The sequence below is a fragment of the Vigna unguiculata genome, chromosome 5, assembly GCF_037176805.1.
Source record: "Vigna unguiculata cultivar grain cowpea cultivar isolate G323 ecotype 2 chromosome 5, ASM3717680v1, whole genome shotgun sequence".
Classification (NCBI taxonomy): domain Eukaryota; kingdom Viridiplantae; phylum Streptophyta; class Magnoliopsida; order Fabales; family Fabaceae; genus Vigna; species Vigna unguiculata.
Window position 1 is genome coordinate 46,547,591 of NC_140796.1, and position 8,738 is coordinate 46,556,328.

At 33.8% G+C, this 8,738-nt stretch overlaps 1 pseudogene across 1 annotated transcript; it reads left to right on the forward strand.

Moving 5' to 3' along the window:
* The first annotated feature begins 3,672 nt into the window (after positions 1–3,672).
* On the forward strand, positions 3,673–4,745 carry LOC114184702 (large ribosomal subunit protein uL16 pseudogene; annotated as a pseudogene). The gene is made up of 3 exons (XR_014995135.1): positions 3,673–3,935; positions 4,249–4,330; positions 4,520–4,745. The product of XR_014995135.1 is annotated as a large ribosomal subunit protein uL16 pseudogene (transcript).
* Positions 4,746–8,738: the final 3,993 nt, after the last annotated feature.

The window sequence follows — 8,738 nt, forward strand, 5'->3', positions numbered from 1 at the left end:
ATCTAAATTTTAAAATAAAATACAGGTTTAATTAAATTTTGAGTCTTGATAAATTTAAAATTGTACTGCACCTAGGCAGATTGGTGTACTGTACCTAGGCAGACTAATAAAACTGCACGGCTAAACCTGTCTACGTACAGCCCTGTAAATAGTTATCAAATGAATAACTGGACAAGTGTAAGCGGCCTAGGCTGCCTACTTCAGAGAACCAGACGACATTTGTTGACCATACTTACATTATTACAGACAAGGCCCTTGGTACCAACAATCATCAACTAAGGGCCTGGGTCAGGTCCAGGCCCATCTACGACCCAACCCACGACAAGGCTAGACATAATTAATAACTCTATAAATATGTGTGGACCCCAGCAATTAAAGGTATGCATTCATTCATCCCAAGATTTGACTTTCTGAAAATCTTTTGGCTGACTTGATCGTCGGAGTCCTCTCTGCAGATAACCCCTCATGGGTCTAAACTGTGATACCAGCAGATGACATATGCAAATCGAGGAGGAGCGAGCTCGAGAAATTGCAAATTGAGGTAAGGCAATATTTATGTTTGACTTCTCTTACTGGTTCCCGCATGAACAAAAACCCTTTAATTGAGCTCTTGTTAAATATTTGTGATATATTGATTCTTTAAAATTTTAAACTTTTTTAATTGAATCCTTCTATTTAAATTTGTCTATTAACTAACTATATGATGTCATAATTATACTCTATTGTCACCTTATTTATTTGTTGCCGCACAATATTTTATTTATGACTATGTCACATAATAGTTTGTTACATTTATTTTTATAAAATTAATTAAAATTATAAAATTGTAAAATATAAAATTGAAAAATTAAAAAACTATAAAATATAAAAATTAAAAAAATTATGTTCTTTATTTTTTATCAAATTATATTCATTGATTAGATATGTTACTAAGTTCGTGACATTAAATAATCCGTAAGTGGTATTAGGTTTTTATGGTGTTATATTTTTTAGAATGAAATATTAAATTATGACATATTCAATTTTGGATTAAAATTACAAATCTTAATTCTATAGTTATACAATTTAAAGTAAAATAATAAAATTATCAAAATATAAAATTATAAATTACACAATTAAAAATTTATAAAATTTCAAAATTATAAAATTTTATAATTATAAAATTATAAATTTATAAAATGTTAAAATAATAAAATAACATGGAGTGTTAACTCAGCTAAGTGACATAATAAGATAACAACCACATAACCACGTTAGTTACTTAATAGCCATCTCACTCATTTAACAGCAAAATTTAACAATGAGAACTCAATTGAAAAATATAAATGTATTGATTATTCAAAACACCATAAAACTCTATTAGGGACACAATTGAGAGTTCTCAAATTTATATAAGTAAACCTAAACTTAATATGCTTGTTTGTGTTAAAAAAAATATCGAAAATGTTATTTTAACACCTTTGTTTTACTCATATTTGACACTACCCACATGTCTTTATTTTAAACCGTTATTCGCACGTGCGTATTTGGAGGCAATTGAATTAGGTGTTTCATAGAGAAAAGCGAAAAACATTTTGCGTTTGACAAGAGTGAACAGCCGGCTTGTCTTTGGTGTTATGGACAACATTAGGTGGATTTAGATTGTGGTCGTCTGTAGTTCCATGACTGATTCATGTTGTGGGTTGGTAAAGTTGTTATCTTGTGTAGAGAAACCATAGTTGAACAAAATCAAGTTTTCTGGCAAGTGATTGGTCTTCTGGACGACATTGGGTGTTTTGTGAGTGTGTTTCCCTTTTTATTACTTAATTTCTGATTGTGTATTCTGGCGTTGCAAAGGTTAATCGTTTTGTGGTTTGGTAATGTTGTGGGTTTTGCCATAGCAACGAAAGTTCAAGAAAGCTAAGTTTTTCGACAAGTGGTTGTTGTTGTCTACAACATTGGGTGGTATTTGAGTGTGTTATCCATCGCATTGGGTGGTTTCAAAGTGTGGCTTCTGTCGTTGCATTGTTGACTCGTTTTGGGGTTGGATATGGACAACAAATTAACTTATCTCTACGAATAATATTTGAATTGGTCTTGGTTCAGACGAAAAATTCATATATCGATTAGATACGGATTTAACTACGAGTAATATCTAATATTTTAAAATGACTATGAAGATAAAGATATGCATATTTGTTCCGTCTCTATGCCTATACCAATGCCAATATCATATTTGTCTTCGTACTTGTGTTTCATTTTAAATTATTAAAATACATTAATTTATTTGGTAAATTAAAAAAAATATATTAACTTTTCATTAGTCCTTAGAATTACAACATCTTATAAGACACACATTTAACTATTTTTATTATTTTCTATAATTATTTGATCTTTATTTAATTATTATTTGATATTTATATAATTATAATTTTATTTTTATTATTTACTTTTGAAGAAAATGAGACATTTATCCTTGTGACATAAAATATTTATATCATGTTTTATTTATTATGATTTTTATTTATATAAATAAAAATTATTTTATTAATATTTAAAAATGAGTACAAGTGTGAGTATGAATATATTTTTTTACATAAAATAAAAAAGTTAATGTCTGTTAGATTAAAAGTGTGAGTATGAATATACTTTTTTACATAAAATAAAAAAGTTAATGTCTGTTAGATTAAAGACGAGGATGAAGGTATACTTGTTCGGCTTTGTTGTCATTCCTCAACAATGAAGGTATTTTAGTCTTTTTCACATTGATATTGGAATGCAATAATCGTAAGGGTACAGGACAAAAAAACCTTGTTTATGTTTGGTTTTAAACTGGGCTCTACAGCCCACTTATATCTCAATGTCGGGGGCTTCCTCCTGCACCTCCAATCAATTCTTCTGTACCTCCAAAATCTAATTTATTTTTATGTTTGTCCATGATAAAAAAGCAGTTACTATTTCTTTTACCGCATCTCCTCTGCACCCCCCGAAGCCATACACCCTGTACCCCCAAAACGCACCCAATAAAACAGATTCTTTGCAGTCTGCACCCCCAACAGGAATCTTTGACCTAGCTGCAAGGTCTTTTATCCCATTGTTGTGCCTCTTCTCCCACACAGCTTCTACACCTCCACACACTCTTCATCCTTCTTCTCCCACTCTTCTCCCACACAGCCTCGACAGAGTCTTCTTTTCCGGAGCGTGCACACTGTTCTCCTCCTCAGCCACCGCACGCAGCCTCCTTTAATATTTCATGATCTCTTCGTTTTAATATTTCACCGAACTGTTTCTAACATGCGTGAAACAGAACACACATTTCGTTTAGTTTTTTTTTTTTTTTTTTACTGAAACGGTTTGAAACGGTTTGTGAAATCCGTTTTCTAGATAGATGAAACGGAATACACATTCCGTTTAGTTTTTTTTTTTGTTTTTTTACTGAAATGGGTGAAATCCGTTTCCTAGATAGATGAAACGGAATACACATTCCGTTTCTTAATTTTTTTTTTTTTTTGATTTTGACCGAAACGGATTGTGAAATCCATGTTAGAGGATGCTGAAACGGAATATGAAATCCGTTTTGGCGTTTTGGTGTTTTTTTTTGTTTTTTTCCCAATACGGAGTGTGAAACCCGTTTTATGTTTTAATCCCTATTTCCTCTAACCTAAAGGAGGAGGTCCAAGTCCAATCCTCTAACCTAAATTTCTTAGGACGTTTAAGCGAAGCGGCATTGGGATTGTCGTTTTTGGCCTTGGAAACGGAGTAGTAGGCGAACCAGAAGAAGAAGTATTCGAAGACGTTGAGCTGGATTTGGGAGGGGGAAGGGGAGGGCTTGAAAAGGGAGTGGCAGATATCGGAGAGAAGGCGAGAATCAGCGGCGTTGTTTTTGTATCGGAGGCCCTTCGTCGTGCTAAGTTCAAGTTCCTTGGTCGTCAAAAGATCATTGTTAGCAGGAAGTGGTATGTATTTAATATTAATTCTTTTGACAGCAAGCTTTCACATCTGAACACGAATACTTCTAGATTAGTTAATGTCATTTTTTTTTACTTGAGTAGAGTTTCTGCTACAATACCTTCGATTTAAAAGGAATATATTTATGTTTTCTGAAACAAATCCTTATATCTTTTATCCATTGTCATCCTGTGACTGGGTTGAAATTACTGCATGTTCTTAAGATGGTTTTGATTTTGATTGGAGTTTATTTAGTCCTTTGACATTAGGATATCTTTTATGCATTTGATTTGACTGTTGTTGTTTTAACTGCTTGTTTAGGGGTTTCACCAAGTTTAGCCGTTCTGATTATCTCAAGTACAAGTCAGAGAACATGATTGTGCCTGATGGTGTGAATGCTAAGGTAACGAAAAGCTGCATGTGGATGTACTAATCGAATATATTGAAATTTTATTTCATGCTCGAGGACCTTTATTTTTTTACCTAATTCACACTTGGATATGGATTTGTTTGAAGAACATTTTTGATTATGCATTCAGTGGGTCTATTTTTAGCTTATCTAATTTACAAATTTCTTGATGCTGTCTTGCAGCTTCTTGGGTGCCATGGACCACTGGCAAATCGTCAACCTGGAAGAGCTTTTCTGACGAGTGCTACTGCTTAAATGACCGTTACTTGGCAAAAGTGGACTTTGGCTAATAGTTGTGTTCGACTCAATTCAAGTTTCTTATTTATTGTACCCGTAGTATATTGAGTTTATCTTATCTTTTACAAACCATCATGAATGGAATGAGTAGTATATTGCATGTGACAGAAAATCCACGATGAACCCTAACCTGCACCCCTCAACCATTCCACTTGCTCATAACAACAACAAAATCCACAAATAATATTTTATGCAAAAAATCCAATTCTCCTACTCAATCATTTGTCTTCACTTTAAATTACAGCACAAATCATGTGTATCAACTCACATTTTTTCTTATTGATATTATTTTAAGAAATGAAATTCTAGTTTTCAATAGTGCAATTATTCAAATCCAATGGTATTTGGGTGATATACATAATATATATATATATATATATATATATATATATATATATTAAGTATTAAATTGAATTAAAAAAGTGTACAATATGGAAACAGAAATGCTCCATCCAATAGAAATCAGTATTCATGAAAGGGAATGCATTAGCTAATATAGGCCAATCGCACTGCCCGAGCTGATTCCAGAATTCAACATTTTATTATTATAATAATAATAATATGTATATGGTTTAGGGAATGGGGGTGGGTGGTGTTGAATCTCATAATTGCAAAACACAAAATGGTTTCACGAGACAAATCATGACCAAAAGACAAAAAACTCCAGCTCATAGCGAACTACACAACATTCCTCACAATATTTTCACTTTTCCTTTTAAATAATATGCAAGTTTTCTGCTTCGAAATTAAGATTTTTAAAAGATAAAAGGTATACTATACTACTCACTGACAAGTGACAAGAACATGCTGGGCTCACTTTCATTTTGTTCGCATTTTAACTTACATCTAGCTTAAAGTATTTATTTAATAATTAAGTTCTTATTATTTGAAATAAAACTATTATGTTAATTAAAGACGGATTATGTAATCCGTTTGGCGAAAAATTAGTTATTTTAGGGAAACAGAATACGAATTCCGTTTCGTAAAAAAGTGTCAAAAAATTTTTTTTGAAACGGATTACAGAATCCGTTTCACTTTTTTACGAAACGGAATTCGTATTCCGTTTTCCATAAATTTCAACTTTTTTTCGCAAAACGGTTTACGTAATCCGTTTCGTAAAGGTTTGAAACGGATGTCAGGATGCGTTTCATACAAGATTTCGTGTTGTTTTTTTAAAACGGAATGTGGAAGCTGTTTCATAGTTTCTGAAACGGAATACGAATTCCGTTTCACATCATAAACTGAAAAAAAAAAGTTAAGCACACTTGGAGAGAAGATAATAGGATGCAGGTTACTCACACTATCACCTTCCTTCAAAGAACCGAGAAACATAGAACCTTCAACCACCACAACCACAATGGACACTGAGACACTGAGTGAATAAACAAGATTGCTTTAAAAAAAATGAATGAAAGTGATACAAACCTCGGAAGAGGGACCACCACCCAGCAGAGAATGAAAGAATGAAGCAGACAAAAATTAAAGCTCAGGGACCTCAGGAACCACACGAGAATGAAACGGAGAATGAAACTGAGAAAATTTTAAATGAAGGCACACAGTGAGACGGAGAAGCAACAGGAGAACAAATAGTATCGTTTTGGGGGTGCAGAAGTTGGCGACGCAGTAAATGAAATTTACTGCGTCCCTACCCACTTTCACCTAAATATCAAATAAGGTATAACAGTAAATTTTGGGGTACAGAAAAACTGTTGGAGGTGCAGGGAGAAGCACCCCTCAATGTTCTTACTCTTCTGTACTTATCATATTTTGGTATTGTCCATTTTATTTGCACTTTTCCTTTTACTTTAGCATTTCTTATATACGGAAAATAGTTTCCATAATTTTAGTTTATATATTATGCGTTTAATGTCTGTTTTTATTAAATAATTTAATGACTTTTATGAGTTGAATAATGGGTTAAATAGAATAACTTTAACTAAATAGCTTTATGTTTAATATATGTTCAATTATAATAGAAAACCCCAATTGAATTAATGAACAATAAAAAGGAATTAAATTATCTTTTTTTTTCGTATTTTCATTTTAATAAATGAGTTAGATTGTTGCGGTCAATGTGATGGCCTTCTTTTGACATCTTGATTAACCACACGTTACATTTAGGTCTTTGATTCAATTTGGCCTATATGTTTTGTATTTAATTGACTTTTTTTTTTAAAGATTATTTAATTTATATTTTTGTAAAAATAATTATGGTCTATTTTGTTAAATTCGTATTAACTTGATTTGGAAGTTGATAAGTGTATAATTTAAGTGACTTTGCATATCATTTTGATGCCAAGATTGCATAAAACTCCTTCATCGAGTAAATCAACCCTCATATACTTAGGAATATATAATGAAGTACTAAGGATTAGAAATTTGTGAATGTGATGGTATTTGATGAATTTCAATGATTTTTGTCGGATTTGGTCAATGGTGAAGCTGAGCCACAAAGCTGGCACTAAGCAACTAAGGCGACAAAGGAAGAATTCAAACTTAAGCCTTATAATTGAGTTTTTGAGTATGCAAGAAAGATAATCAAATCTTCATACTTTGTTATGTTTTTGAGTTTTGGCATAAAAAAGGAAATGTTAGAATATTTGTATCACTGCACATGGCAAGGCGTAGCATGGCAGTTGCAGTAGCCGTGGCTACTTGCTGTTTGGTGACTTTCATAAATTGGAACAGAGGGGAAACGAAGAACACATAACCTCGTACACCTACATCTTCTTCCTTGTTCTATTATCTGCAACCTGCACACAACAACATTCATCCTTAACCCATCATAATCGTTTCCCCATTTCACTCTTTTTTTTTTCCTCCACCAACAACTCATCCCACACGGTCACCAACAAGCATCATCACCTTCGCCCGCACGTTCTGCCTGCACAAATACACACAAACACCAAATTCACATTCATTCTTCATCATCAATAGAAATCATCCAACTCCCGGATATCACCTTCGGCACCTCCGTTTCTCGTCTTCCCCATCCAATACGCAAATTCATTGACACAAACCCAATAATCCAAACTCCCGAAATCAAAACAGAGAGAAAAGAAAAATCGTCGGCGGCATCTCGAATTGTGGTGGTATTGGTCGCGACGGCCACAAGGTTTGGTGTTTAAGTGAGCCACGTCGACGCAAGAAGAGGAAGAGGGGAACTCGGTGGCAACTGGCATCTCTGGTAGTGCTCTCTGCAAACGGCGATAGCACCGTGGCGGCAGTCCAGGTCGCAGCGATCTAAGTTGGCAAACGCGAGGCTGGAGCGGCGTGGTGTGCGACGGCGTGGCTCCAGGACCTGGCCTGTCTCCTCCGGGAGAAGAAACGAGAAGGGAGGCCATTTGGGGAGGTTGGTTCTCGCCGGCGACACCTCCGGTGATGACTGGCGTCGACGGCGGCGTCTCTCGCCGGCCTTCGAACGTGCGTCAGCGGCACCTGTCGCTGAAGTCGTGGGCACCTGCTGCTGGAATCGTGGTGGCTTGTGGGGATGTAGAAGAGGGAGGCTTTGCAAAGAAAAAGCTTTAATTTTAATTACGTTTAGTTTAATTAAAAATTGGGTCTGACCATATTGTGTACTCCGCCAACCCCTTTGTTTTAATCTCTGCACCTCCATTATTGTTTGTGTTGGATTGTTTCTCCTATTTATTTATTTTTTATTGCAGCCCATAGTTCACTGTACACACTTCCCATTAATTGCTTACTGCACCATCTTTCACTATTTTGCACACTTCTTGATTTTATTTTATTTTTGCGTTTTATTTTTTGTTTTGGGCTTTTATTTTATTTTTTTAAACATTTTTCAGACTTCCATCTCACTTCCTTTTGATATCTCACTTTCTCTCACACTAAACTTGTGTTTTCATAATATAAAAATTATAAAATTATAAAATAAAAAAAATAAAAAAATTCTTTCTTTTCTTTTTTAGTGTCTGTTCGATCACTCGTATCGTGTCACATTGATTTTTAAATAATTTAAAAATACCAAAAAAACTATAAAATTTCAAAAATATAAAAATGTCCACATTTTCAAACAAACAATTTTATTAAGAACTACGTGATCCTTAATTCTTGATATGTAGGAGCAAGGTTAGCCCTTATCACC